Source organism: Arvicola amphibius, chromosome 11 (assembly GCF_903992535.2).
Source record: "Arvicola amphibius chromosome 11, mArvAmp1.2, whole genome shotgun sequence".
NCBI classification, from domain to species: Eukaryota; Metazoa; Chordata; class Mammalia; order Rodentia; family Cricetidae; genus Arvicola; species Arvicola amphibius.
In genome coordinates, this window is record NC_052057.2 from 50,173,815 (window position 1) to 50,188,676 (window position 14,862).

General features: G+C 38.7%; 1 protein-coding gene across 2 annotated transcripts in view; it reads left to right on the forward strand.

Annotated features, from left to right (window-relative positions):
* Window positions 1-14,862, forward strand: part of Naaladl2 (N-acetylated alpha-linked acidic dipeptidase like 2) — an 883,574-nt gene that overhangs the window by 178,158 nt on the left and 690,554 nt on the right. The gene's annotated exons all lie outside the window — the stretch shown is intronic.

A 14,862-nucleotide genomic window follows, 5' to 3' on the forward strand; every position in this document is an offset into this window, starting at 1 on the left:
GAATGTTGTAACGTTGAAAGAATGCTAGACATCTCTGCTTGAAAAGATCGCATAGGTCTCTGCTTGAGAAGATCCATTAGATACCCTCTGCATGAGAAGACTGACTGAACAAACAGCCCTTCACTCTGCATTGCCTCCACTGAAGATTGCAGCTGCCTAACATCCACTTACAGTGGCTTTCTAGAGCAAAGCATTAGAATTTTCCCCTTCACCCTTCTTTATTCAATGCTTTTGTGGTTATATTTATCTCATATGTATGTTTCTAGCATAAGTGATGTCAAATACTCTGAAGGAATAATTCTTTAGACGTATATAACTCTAGATATTAGGATGTAAATGGCAAGCAAATAAGTAAATAAATATAAAAAGAAGACACTTTAGTACCTCAAAGGTCATGATGCAGAATCAGCACCTAAGAGATTGGGGGAAATAGTCTATGGCAGAAATAAGAGTCATTTACATGGGCCTAAGTCAATAGTTTATGATCTTACTGAGTTAAACTGACAGAATAGAAACTATAATTATTACTAATGTTGTAGTTGCTCATTTAAGACCCCATAGAGGGTATCTTATATTTCTTTGGTTCCTTTTAATGAATTCTACTTTGCCATTCCTACATTGACTTATGGCCTTCTGATATGGATTTTTTTTCTTAGATAAGGGGTAGTGACTTCAATTACACCCTGTTAGGTTATATTGTACTAACTGCAGTGGCACTAATATCCCAAAAGCAGTGCCCCCCTCAGGAAACTGGCAGATTGTCATACATATGTAAGCAGTTCAGTCCAAATTTGCACTTGCCAGCTGGATTACATCAAACAATTTTCTTTCGAATGGTTTTAACTGCATCTTACAATTTATCACTTGTTCATGTGATATCCTGTAAGCATTCTTTCCCATGCCATTTAGCAAGAACCAGGGTAACTCAAAGTTTTAACTGTATTCATCCCAGCTTAATTATCTAATCTCCTTAAATTTAGTGTATTATTACACAGTTTATAGTGGGTTTTGGCCATTTTTTCTAAAACATAAAGCAAAGAAAATCATTTCCCTTTACTTTGTATACAATTTATACATTTAGTAAAACATTTATTTTATATAGTTGACATTCAGGAGAGCAATTAAATAAGGGCTCAGTAAATTTACAGAGATGGTGGCTGTAGTTAAAGCCATTTGACAAAGCCTCAAATGAAAATTAATCTCATTGTAGTGAGAAATTAAACCAGGGAAACATCTTTTGAATTATTGTTCTTACAATGTTGTCTGCCCTGCTTTCAAGTTGAAATCTTTAAGGATTTCAATAACAAAAATTAATTTTATAAACATGGGATTTATTTTTGAAAAGTGGGTTAAAACTGATTAATTTGTGTCTGATGATTTTAGCCTGAGGGGAGCTCTTAAGGTAAGAGAGGGCAGCATACAGATGGCATGAAAGAATAAAAGAGAAGTTGTCATTTAGGATTAAAGAGCGGGGGCCAGAATGAAGGAACAAGAGGAATGGGAAGGGTTAGTGGGGGAAAAGCTGAAAAATATATGTAGATATATGTGTTTGAGATTGTTATAAGGGAACTCATTACTTTAAATGCTAAATTTAAAAATGAAAGAGAAAATAGGCTATTTCAAAGGGAGATGTTACCTTTAAAACAAATGAACTAGTAGGAAATATTCTTTTACCTTTAATTTTCTTGTTTCTTGAGAATGTCACACATGTATACATTGAAATAAGATCATATTCACCTGCTCTTTCCCTGTTCCAACACTAATCGAATCTCCATCAAAGCTATTTCAAACTTGATGTCCTTTCAAAACATTTAATCCATTTAGACCAATAGTGAGTGTTGTGGGTTTGGTGCCTGGCAGGTCTGCCTTGCACTGGGGTGGAGGGGGTTTAGCTGTTTACATCCTTACCAGCTAGGTGCCCTTAAGTATTTAGGTTGTATAGTTACATGTGCCCCTTAAAGGCCTGACCCACCCTACCTGATCAACTCTCTGTCTCTGTCTCTGTCTCTCTGTCTCTCTGTCTCTCTCCCTGTCTGTCTGTCTCTGTCTCTGTCTCTGTCTCTCTCTCTCTCTCTCTTTCTCATTCCTTCCTTCTGTCCCCTGGTGTCTGTCCATATCTATCTCTCTCATGCCCTCACCCCCAGAGGGTGTTTTGCTTCAAACCCAGGGGTTAGGTTAGGGTTAGGGTTGGACAACCTCTTGCATCAGAGCTTTTGTGCACCCTGACCTCTTAGGGTTCACCTTGGCAGGACCCACCCTGTTACCGTATTTGCTACTTTATCACTTTAGTTAGGCCCATAGAACACTAAGAGTGTTTTCTCATTGTACTTAAAGATTCTATTACAGAACTGTCATAGGAAATTTAGTGTCTGCATCATGCTTTAAAATTAGCCTTCTAGAGTCATGTATTTACTCTTCTTATAAAATGCATTTACAACAAAGAAAGCTTTGGAATGTCTTTCAATTCCAATAAGATTCACAGCATCTCTTCTATTACAGAATTAAAATACTGTTAGGAACATTTAAGTCAGTGAATCATATCCAAATAATCATAAACTTGTAATAATGAACACCCTGTATATATAGATAAATACATGTAGTGTGTTTATGATTATATATTGCTAACTTCTGAGACTATTAAAGGGAAATATTTATCATTATAGGGAATCCTTTTCTTTCTATAATTGTTCTTTCCATAAACAGACTAAAGATAAACTCATCACTGTAATAAGATTTAGAACTGGTTGTTGAAAACCAGACATGGCAATTTTTATAAAACATTAACCAAAATGTACCTTACCTATCTGCACCATGCTATTTATTAACAAGGGGTTTCCCACTCTGGGAGTACAGGAGAACTGGGCTCCATTCCTCATTATATCTAGGTCCTTCTTAACAAGACTTGATACATCTGGTTATGTTTCCTTTTATTTAGAGCTGAATTTTAATGTTGTGTGTAAACAGATTTTTCATTGTGCCCTCAGCTCACCAAAACAAAACAAAACAAAAAAAAAACAAAAAACCCTTAAGACTTATTATTAATTAGTAATTGGAAAGCTCGACCTTAGCTTATGTTTGTTCCTATCTACTTCTTATAACTTTAATTAACCTATATTTTTAATCTACTTTTTTATGTGGCTTGATTAACTTTACTCTGTATCCCTCCTGCTTTCTCTTTATTTGGCTCATGACTGATTTTCTTTTTCCCAGAGTTCCCTATGTCTAAAGGTTCTAACAATACTTCCTGCCAAGCTTTTGACAGTTTAACTTATTAAACCAACCCAGTGACACTTACTTCACATAGTGAAAAAGAATATTCTACACCAGATAGGAGGTCCATATATCTCTCTTTTTTGGATTTTATGAAATTTTTATATTGACTTTTGTTAATCAATCATTTGCAGAAAGGTTAGAGTGTTTTCAGTGTTGTGAACACATGCATCTCATTTACTTTTTTACTGCAAATCTAATGTATGGCTACTTATGTTTTAAATATATGCAGTTTAGACATAAAGATATTAACGAGTTATCCTAAGCTACCCAGTGAACTAGCATATGATTGAAATAGTCTTAGACTATAAACTGTTAGTCTGAAATGTATGAAGGTGGAATGCTGACATAGTAAAGTTCTCCTTGTAGGAGTGGAAGGGTAGATGAATGGTTAAGATCACTTTTTTCAGAAAATGGGAGTCCTGAGTTCCGTTCCTAGCACAACTACCGGTAATCTAGCTCCAGGGAGGCCAATCATTCTTTCCTATTCCATGTTTACATGCACGTACCCCACAGAGACATGCAGTTAAAAAAAATCTTTAAAATGTTAATTTTCTCCTTGTGATTATTCAACGAGAGTGAATGCTCTGATCATATCCCAAAATAGAATAAGGAATGCAGATCTTATTGTCTGTATGTTTTAAAACATTTATCTACTTTCTCAATATTTTCATAGCCACTATGTCATGATAGACTTGAAACTTTCACAGATTATATTCTACACTTAAAAAATTCTAACTTATTACTATACTTCCTTTTATGTCTGTGTAATTTATTTTTGTTTTAGTCAGTATGAAGTGGATGAAATAATATTTAGAAAATTAGGCTTACATTTAAGCATATTATATCTGTATATAAAACTTCCTTATGTTTATATGTTTATGTATGTATGTGATATATGGCCATGTTCACTTAGTTGTTATGTACATATATGTGCACATATGTACAATTGAGGAAGCCAGAGGTAGATGATGGACGTCTCTCTACATTGTCTTCCTTATTATTTTTTATGTTCTGTCTGTTACAGAACCTGGATTTCTTTGACAGTCTAAGGATGACTGGCTGCTGAGCTTTAGAAATTCTGTGTCTCAGCATCCCCAGGTGTGGGGGTTACAGGGAGCCAAGCCATGTCTGTATATCAGGATTCCCAGGTTTGGTGTTACGGGGACCCCTTGCAATGTTTCCCTTTGATTTGGGAGCGAGGTATCTGAACCTAGATTCTCACTCTTCATACTTACATGGAAAGCATTTTGCCGACTAAATCATCTCTCCAGCTCTGTAAATTTATTTTATTGACCTAAGCTTATTTTAGACTGAAAATATTTTTAATTCAACTCATAGCTCCTTTAATTTTTCTTATAGAAGAATAAGTGTATGTGAATGAAAAGTTCTCCAGCATTGGAATTTAATAAGAGCTTATCTAAGTAAAGATCTGTTGAAATCAAAAGAATGTATTAGACTATGCATAAAACACATTTTAAAAGAGGCTCAAATGTCATACTATAGAGAGTATGCATATTCTTCAAATTTCTACTAAAAGAAACATGAAAAATCCTATGGCTTTATCTATACAACACTGCACTTTTTTCCCCCCAGGGAGATTTATAGAGTGTGCTGGCTATTTACTTTCTTACTTTCTTTTTTTTAAATTCAACTTGATATAATTCTGAAACATCTGGGAAAGGGAAATTCAGCTGAGAAAATACCTACACAATATTGGCCTGTAGAAGTATGGATAGTGTTTCCTGATTATTGATTGATGTGGGAGCATCTCCCAGCTTGTCGGCTCAGCTACTATTACTGAGCTGATGGTTATTGGTTCTATGAGAAAGCAGGCTAAGCAAGCCAAGGAAAGCAATAATCCTCCATAGCCTCTCTATCAGCTCCCACCTCCAGGTCCCTGCTTGGTTTGATCTCTTGCCTCAGCTTTCCACAATGACGGAATGTGAGCACTAAATACATGTAAAGAAATAAATCCTTTTCTTCCCAAGTTGGTATTGGTCATAACATTTAGCATAGCAATAAAACCAAACAAGTACACATGGTTAAAATAGTTTAAAGTCTCTGTGTTTGTACTACTTTTAAGTCACTGAAGTGATATGATGCCTTAAGTTTAATGAACTAAATATGAGAAGTTTAAGTCACAGTTATATTATCATAACGTATATCTACAGCTTGTCTTTCCCAAAAATATTAAAGGAAGTACGCCATGTCACTTACTTCCTGTTAAAGAACAGCTGTTTTATTTTATAGGGAAGTACATTCTTTGGGGGAAAGGAATCACTTACTTTTTCTCAAAATAGCACATATTTTAATAATTTTAGTCATTTGAAGTTTATTTTTCCATTTTGTTGTTATTCGGTTCATTGAATATAGTACATAAAAATAAACTACTGAAGAAAATACTAGATGGCATATTTTTTAATAAATGTAATATTTTCTATAAGAAACGAAAAATGTTAAATGAACTAGTAAATTTAATTTATGCATATTCGCTTTTAAAATATTGAATTTCTGCATAAAATAAATTTAATATGTAAATAAATTTAATATACATACATTGAATTGCTTTTCCAGTAAAGAATCAAAATCCTCCATTACATATACTATTATGGACTCATTTTCTTGACCATTTTCAGAAATTCTTCTGATGTTTATTATATCAAGTGACTCCACCACTCTTTGATGCAGGTAGTGCTCCACTAGATGAAGATTTTGTTGAAAAATTATTAGTGTGTAATGAGTCTGAAAGTGGATTTCAGGCAGGCATCCATCCCAGTGAGGACCTCATATCGGTATCTGCATTACACCCTAATTGATGGCTCTGCCTGATGCTTGAGAGGCGTTAAATTGCTGATGCACATGTGATGGAATGTCCATTGTCAGGCTGGAGATGAAAACTTGTTCTCACCCTTGCAGTTCGCTTTAAAATGATTTGTAGGGAGATGACTTTGAATGTTTATGTTAGAGGTCAGAATTATAATTATCAGAATTCTTTTATAGCTCTCATATGCCAAGACTTCACTGGGACAAGCTGCGTTTGCCTATACTATTAAAAATGAGAGAGGTGAAGGGGGAGCACAGAGAGATTTTTTTTTTGTTTCCAGTTTATTTATTTTTTATTAAAAATTGCCATCTCCTCCCCTCCTCCTCCCCCTTCCCTCCCCTCCCCTCCACCCATACCCCCACTCCCTCCCTCTCCAGGCCAAAGAGCCATCAGGGTTCTCTACACTATGTTGAGTCCAAGGTCCTCCCAACTCCCTCCAGGTCCAGGAAGGTGAGCAACCAAACTGACAAGGCTCACACAGAGCCCGTCCATGTCGTAGAGACCAAGCCCATCGCCATTGTCCTTGGCTTCTTGGTCAGCCTCCACCATCAGCCACTTTCAGAGAGTCCAATTTGGTCGCATGTTCCATCAGTCCCATTCCAAGTGGACTTGGTGGTCTCCCATTAGTTCTGTCCTGCCGTCTCAGTGGGTGAACGCATCCCTCATGGTTCTGACTTTCTTTCTCATGATCTCTCTCCTTATGCTCCTCATCAGAACTTAGGGAGCTCAGTACTCTACAACATTTGGGCACAGGAGACCGCTTCCTACGTATAGCCCCAGCAGCACAGACATTAAGGGCAACATTGAATAAATGGGACCTCCTGAAGCTGAGCAGCTTCTGTAAAGCAAAGGACACTGTCACTAAGTCAAAAAGGCAGCCTACTGACTGGGAAAAGATCTTCACCAACCCCACAACAGAGATTTTTTTTTTTATTAAAAATTTCTGCCTCCTCCCCGCCTCCCATTTCCCTCCCCCTCCTCCAACTCCCCTCCCCCTCCCTCTTCAGTCCGAAAAGCAGTAAGGGTTCCCTGTCCTGTGGGAAGTCCAAGGTCCTCCCCATTCCATCCAGGTCTAGGAAGGTGAGCATCCAAACAGGCTAGGCCCCCCCAAAGCCAGTCCATGCAGTAGGATCAAAACCCGATGCCATTGTCCTTGGTTCTCAGCAGCCCTCATTGTCCACCATGTTCAGGGAGTCCGGTTTTATCCCGTGCTTTTTCATTCCCACTCCAGCTGGCCTTGGTGAGCTCCCATTAGATCAGCCCCACCATCTCGGTGGGTGGGTGCACCCCTCGCGGTCCTGACTTCCTTGCTCATGTTCTCGCTCCTTCTGCTCCTCATTTGGACCTTGGAAGCTCAGTCCAGTGCTCCAATGTGGGGCTCTGTCTCTATCTCCATCCATCGCCAGATGAAGCTTCTATGGTGATATGCAAGATATTCATCAGTATGGCTATAGGATCAGGCCATTTCAGGCTCTCTCTCCTCAGCTACCCAAGGAACTAGCTGGGGACATCTCCCTGGACACCTGGGAACCTCTCTAGTGTCAAGTCTCTTGCCAACCCTAAAATGGCTCCCTTAATTAAGATATATACTTCCCTGCTCCCATATCCACCCTTCCTTTATCCCAACCATCCCATTCCCCCAAGATCTCCCCATCTTCCCATTCACACTTTTCTCTCCCCATCTCCCCTTACCCCCATCCCACCCCACTCCCAAGTTCCCAATTTTTACCTGGAAATCTTGTCCACTTCCAATATCCAGGAGGATAACTATATGTTTTCCTTTGGGTTCACCTTCTTATTTAGCTTCTCCAGGATCATGAATTATAGGCTCAATGTCCTTGATTTACAGCTAGAAACCAATTATGAGTGAGTACATCCCATGTTCATCTTTTTGGGTCTGGGTTACCTCACTCAGGATAGTGTTTTCTATTTCCATCCTTTTGCATGTAAAATTCAAGATGTCATTGTTTTTTACCGCCGAGTAGTACTCTAATATGTATATATTCCACACTTCTTTCATCCATTCTTCCATTGAAGGGCATCTAGGTTGTTTCCAGGTTCTGGCTATTACAAATAATGCTGCTATAAACATAGTTGAACAAATGCTTTTTTAATATGATAGGGCATCTTTGGATATATTCCCAAGAGTGGTATTGCTGGGTCCTGGGGTAGGTTGATCCTGAATTTCCTGAGAAACCACCACACTGCTTTCCAAAGTGGTTGCACAAGTTTGCATTCCCACCAGCAATGGATGAGTGTACCCCTTACTCCACAACCTCTCCAGCAAAGGCTATCATTGGTGTTTTTGATTTTAGCCATTCTGACAGGTGTAAGATGGTATCTCAACATTGTTTTGATTTTCATTTCCCTGATTGCTAAGGAGGTTGAGCATGACCTTAAGTGTCTTTTGGCTATTTGAAGTTTTTCTGTTGAGAATTCTCTGTTCAGTTCAGTGCCCCATTTTTTAAATTGGTTTAATTAGCATTTTAAAGTCCAGTTTCTTGAGTTCTTCATATATTTTGGAGATCAGACTTTTGTCTGTTGCAGGGTTGGTGAAGATCTTTTCCCAGTCAGTAGGCTGCCTTTTTGTCTTAGTGGCAGTGTCCTTTGCTTTTCAGAAGCTTTTCAGCTTCAGGAGGTCCCTTTCATTCAATGTTGCCCTTAATGTCTGTGCTGTTTGGGTTATACGTAGGAAGCAGTCTCCTTTAGATTCTAGATAACTCCACTGAGACAATGGCTGAGCAAATTCATTGGTTGTATTTAACCAAAAATGTAACGACATGTGGGAGGTAAAAGGGAGAGGGATGAGAAAGGGAAGGACATGACATATGAATTCATCAAAGTACATGAGGTACTTCAAAGAGATTGTCCTTATGAAACATAAACTGTTTACAGAGAAAATGCACAAACAGGCTTTGAGGGAGAGCAGAGAGGGTATAGAATACAAATGAGATGAAACTGTAAAGGAAGTTGGGGTCTGGAAGTGAGAAAGTGAGAACGGGAGATACATTAGAAGACAGAAGAAAGGAGTGTAAAAATCCCATAAGGAAATAAGCAGTGTATCTGTGTCATGCCAGGGTGTTTTAACTAAAGAAAGAGTTACTTTCTTTGTGATAAGAAATTTCAGTTTATAAAAGGCATTAAAATAAATTTACTTGTAAGGTTTTAATCGTTAGATTATCGCTTAATTTGTAGACATAGTTTTACAAAATCTCAGGTCTTTTTAGAGGATTTGTTTCCAAACACTGGCTTATACTTTCTGATTGAAAAATTCAGTTTTGTACTCCGGTTTGTTCTATGTCTGGCAGAGTAAGTCTTTCATTCTTTCAACTATCTTTCAGATTTTCAGACCACATAGTATATTTTGTTAAATGCGTCATTTATACAGAGCATTATTGTGAGTCCACCTCTATTTCTTATCAGTCATCATATAAGCTGTCTGAAATTGTCAGCACCCTGAGATGTCATTTATTTTATCTGCGTATTTTTGTTGTGACAAAAACAGAAAGCAAGCACAGAGCCACAAAAGAATCAAATAAAACCAATGATTTTTCAGCAATGCTGGGTTTTCTTTAAATTGTCTTGGACCAAAATTATTTTAGAAAAGAGTCAAGAGTGAAGGAATGAGAGAAAGAAAAATATAATGCAAGAAGCCATTCCCGATGTTCTAATACCTACCAAGTAACAAACTGCATGATTATGGCGATATGTCACAGTTGTTTGGATATACAGAAGTGTTAGTTTTTTCTGTCATTCCTATAATCAAATACCTGACAAGAAACAACTTGTCTACTTCCAGTATCCAGGAGGATAACTATAGTTTTTCTTTGGGTCACCTTCTTATATAGCTTCTCTAGGATTTTTTTTTTTTTAGAATTATAGGCTCGATGTCCTTTATTTACACTGGACTGAGCTCCCAAGGTCCCGATGAGGAGCAAAAGAAGGGAGATCATGAACAAGGAAGTCAGTACTGTGAGGAGTGCGTTTACCATTGAGACGGTGGGACAGATCTAACGGGAGACCACAAGTCCAGGTTGGAATGGGACTGATGGAACAGGGGACCAAACCGGACTCTCTGAATGTGGCTGACGGTGGAGGGAGGACTGAGAAAACCAAGGACAACGGCAATGAACATGAACTCTACAGCATGGACGGGCTCACTGTGAGCCTTGTTCAGTTGGTTTGGTTGCTCACCTCCTGGAGTTAGGGGGAGCTGGGAGGACCTTGGACTTAACATAGTGAAGGGAACCCTGATGGCTCTTGTCTTGGAGAGGGGGTATGGGTGGAAGGGAGGGGAGGGAAGGGGGGAGGGAGGAGGGAAGGAGATGCAAATCTTTAATAAATAAATGAGAAAAAAAAAGAAACAACTTAAAGGGCAAATGATTTTATTTAGTTCATTGTTCAAGGATATATACAATCCATCAAAAGGGGAAGTCTATTGTAGTTAGGTCTCTGTGGAAGGTAGGAGATTTGCTGCGCGGCTCTTTACCACCCGTTGGATGAGAGGAACAAGTGAGCGTAGCGGTGAGGCAGGAGTATAATCTTCAAATACAGGCTCATGTCTCTTGACTGTTCTCTTGACCATATATCCAGAAGGGTTCCATGATGTCCACAACCGCAAGCTGTCTATGGGGCAAATTTTCCATTCATACCATGGTATGGACTAAATTTAAATTAAAAATACAAAAACAACCATAGTATGTATATATGGCTATTTCGTTTCTTACACCATTCACAATGTCTGAAAGAATTACATATTTATGTTACATTATATAATTCATTTAATTTCTTCAATTTTTTGTATTTTTTTTGGGGGGGGGCCCTAAATCTTGAAACATTGCTCCAAGATTCTTTTAAACAAAACTGCAAGTAGTAGATAAGCTATGTTCATGTTGCCATGTTTACTCTAGATGGGAGCCCCAGGTGACAGAGAATCCCCTTCCCTTTTCTAAGTTTTCTTTCTTAGCTTTGAGACAGCATCCCAGTCGTGTGAAGCATTCCTGGCTAGCACACATTATAAGATCTGCAAATGAACTGTGCTCATGCTTTCTGATTTGTAATATTTTTCCTGCCTGATTTCCTGGTTCACATTCCTCCCCTTTGGGTAAAACTACCAAAAGCACTATGTTTTCAAGATTTCTTTCTTCCTTTTTTCTTTCTTGCTTTCTTCCTTCCTTTCTTTCTTTCTGACTTCTTTTTTTTCCTCCCTCCCTTCCTCTTTCTCTCTCTCTCTCTCTCTCTCTCTCTCTCTCTCTCTCTCTCTCTCTCTCTCTCTCTCTCTCTCTCTCTCTCTCTCTCCTCCCTTTCTCCTTCCCTCCCTCCCTCCCTCCCTCCCTTCCTCCTTCCTTCCTTCTTCTCCTTCCTTCCTTCCTTCCTTCCTTCCTTTCTTTGTATTATTTTGTGTAGGACTACTTTGTCTGAATGTTTGTCCATGTTTCATGTATGTCTAGTGCATGTGGATGCCAGAAGAGGTCAGATCCACCCAGTAGTTTTGTGTTCTAGGAGCAGAATCTGCCTCCTCTTTAAGGACAGCAAGTACTCAAGTTCTGAGCTATTCTCTCCAACCCTAAGAATAGACATTCTAAAATAATTATTTCCATTGTTCTGTTACCCACATATGTTGTATCTTCGTCAATATGGTGTAACAGTCCAGTTGTAGTGGTTAACCAGGAGTAGTGTCAATAACCCGTACTATCTGGGGTTCTGTGGGAAATCATTGGCTAACAACTCGAAGATAAATAATCCTAACCCTGGGTTTGTGTTTGGTAGACTGTGATGGCTACTAGAGGAGCTGTTCCTTTGTTACACAGGGTAATTTGGATTAAATTCTCTCTGAGTGTGTGTGTGTGTGTGTGTGTGTGTGCATTGAAGCTTCTACAGTAGTAAATTTCCATATGACATTTTCAAAAGGTCTCTAGTGTTCATTACCACATCCTTTACCCTTTCCTCCCACCCCAACTCACATAACCCTTTTAGTTCCATTACCCGTTCCCCCCCCCCCCCTTTTTTTTTCTTTTTTCTTTTTTGGTTTTTCGATACAGGGTTTCTCTGCAGCTTTTTTAGAGCCTGGCCTGGAATTAGCTCTTGTAGACCAGACTGGCCTCGAACTCACAGAGATCCGCCTGCCTCTGCTTCCTGAGTGCTGGGATTAAAGGCGTGCTCCACCACCGCCCGGCTCCGTTTCCCCCCCTTTTTTTTTAACCATCACATTTTATCTCCTCTCCTCCAAAAGCACTTCCCTTGTGGTCTCTCACAAATTTCCCGACCTCTATGGCTATTCTAAAAGCAACACATATATCTACATATTCAACACAAACATCCACATACAAGAAAAAGCATGTAAAGTTAGTCTTTGGGGGTCTGAATTTCTTCAGTGGAACCTAGAACTAGCAACATGATTGGAGCTAAGAGCCTGTGACTATATGCCACATACTTGAAGGACGGGCCTACTACTGTTATTCAAATCAATTACCATTGTATTAAAATGAGCTTAGTAACTTATCATTTTCCACATAAAGTAGTGCATCTCTCAACCCTCATCAAAGCAGCTTCTTGTTGTAGTGATGGTGATCAGCAGAAACCCACACACAACGCATCAAAATACAGAGAATAAAAGACTGTGAGTGTTTAACACTAATTGGGACCCTGTAGCATATGCTATTACCCCAAGGCATAGGGATGATGGAGAAAGAGGCAGCATAAAGACTGTAGGAGCCATAGGCTGTATATGACTGCAATAAAGCAGTGTCTGGACAGAAGACAGTTGTGTTTATGAACTCACAGCAGTTGGGACACCATGCAGAATACTTATACAAGTTCAAGGCAGGCACAATCTCAGTGTGGAGTCTTAGAAGGTGGGAGTCCCTTTCTGAGGACCTATTTGCAGTTGAAACTGCTTGGAAAGAGTAACAGTTTTCTTTAAGGTTCTATGATCCTGCACTTGGTATGACCATGCTCCAGGGTTGACTCTTCACCCAAGCGTAATTGCACTCACTGCATTTAAATAACCAAATGAAGGGCATGAACTTGGATGAATAGAGAAATAGGGGTGAATTTAGAAGGATTGGGGTAGGCAGGTAAATATGATCAAAATATATTATATGAAATTCTCGAGGAATTAAGAAATGGTATTAAAAATAATAAGAAAGCTTAAATTCATTCTTTCCATAGATTCTATTAGAACAGCTCTGTAGATTTTGTCTGTTCTTTTGTGTTTTGTTTGTATTTGTCTCTTAAGATTGATTGCCTTGTTTCCCTTGTAGGTAGAAGGACCCATCCATCTTTACCTTTGTTGCTTCTCCTACTGACTGATATAAATGACATACTCTGGGCTTAATTCTGGATAAGAATGAATCCTAGTTGACAGAGTAGTATATGGGAATTTTAGAATTATATTTTTGTTGTGCATGATTGAATATTAAGTTATGTGTAATATTCCTCAAAATTGAGAGATTTTCTGTTATTTGGGTCTCTGTTAGCTAACCTGTGAGATGTCAGAATTCAGTGGCTGATGCTACCTTCTCTCATGAGGTCCTGGTTTTTAATCTTCTTTGTTAATGTTGATTTGTCAATGACTATCATTAAGAATTAACTTACCAAATATCACTTGAGCTTTGTGCTTTGCTGTTTCTACTGGGAGATACAGAAATATCACAAAGCATGACGAAGGAATCAGCATCCAGCTAAGATGACAAATCCAGTACAGATAAAATTTAAGTGGAAACACTGTAGACAATGCCATCTGCAGTGATAATGTTCCAGTGGCTTTCAGAACTGCGACTTCCTACAGTTAATTAGCTGACTTTCCTAAAGCCACTCTGCAGGACACAACGGACAGTCACCCAAAACTGTAGGAGAGAACAACTTCCATGGGCCACTTGCAAGGTTCTGAAGCTAAGACCTCCCACGCTGGCAAAGGGTTTGGTCTTTGGACCTATGCCATGCTGTACTTCTATTAAACTTCACTGATCTAGGCTAGTTCACGTCATAGTTCCTGGGAGTACTTTACTCCTCTTTGACAGCTTAAAAATTTCCAGCCCCTTTCTGCAGCCATGGAAGTATTAATGTGCCATGTTTTCCTTCACGCAGTTCTACAGAACTGCCCCTTGTCGATCACATTACCGCTTCCAACCTTAGTTTGCAGAAACAACTCTAGTACACGTAATCATCCTAAAGAATTTTTATCCTTTTTTCCTTGTAAGAGGTCAAATCATTACTTCATTGCATTTGTCCTTATGTCATTTAATGTTGCTTCTAAAGTGGTTAACATTGACTTCATGTTATATATTTTGGATATTTGTGTGCTCCTGTCACTCTCTACAGCTACAGAGATTGGTTGTGTACATGTAGATTTTAATGCTTTTTAAATAGGATTTCTGCCAAATACTTTCAACGTTTATTGCGTAGATCTTATCTATTGTATTTAGGAGAGAAATAGAATTAAATTGCTGATCACTAAAGGTTGCTTTCTATGGGGAAATGATTACACTTACTAAATGTAGGGGGCATGTGTGCACACGTGTGCACATGGTTTGAAGGCAGAAGTCAAGGGCAGATGTTCTCCATTTTCTTATAGAGATGGGTCTTGAACATGCACATGTATCTAAGATACCTGTCCAGCAAGTCCCAGGGATTCCATGTTTCTGTCTCCCAGGTGCTAGGATTGTAGGAGTTTGTACTATCACAGTCAGCTCTCTTGCCTGAGTATTGGAGTATGACCATAAACCCTCATGTTTGAGCTACACATGCCTAAGCCATCTGTCCAG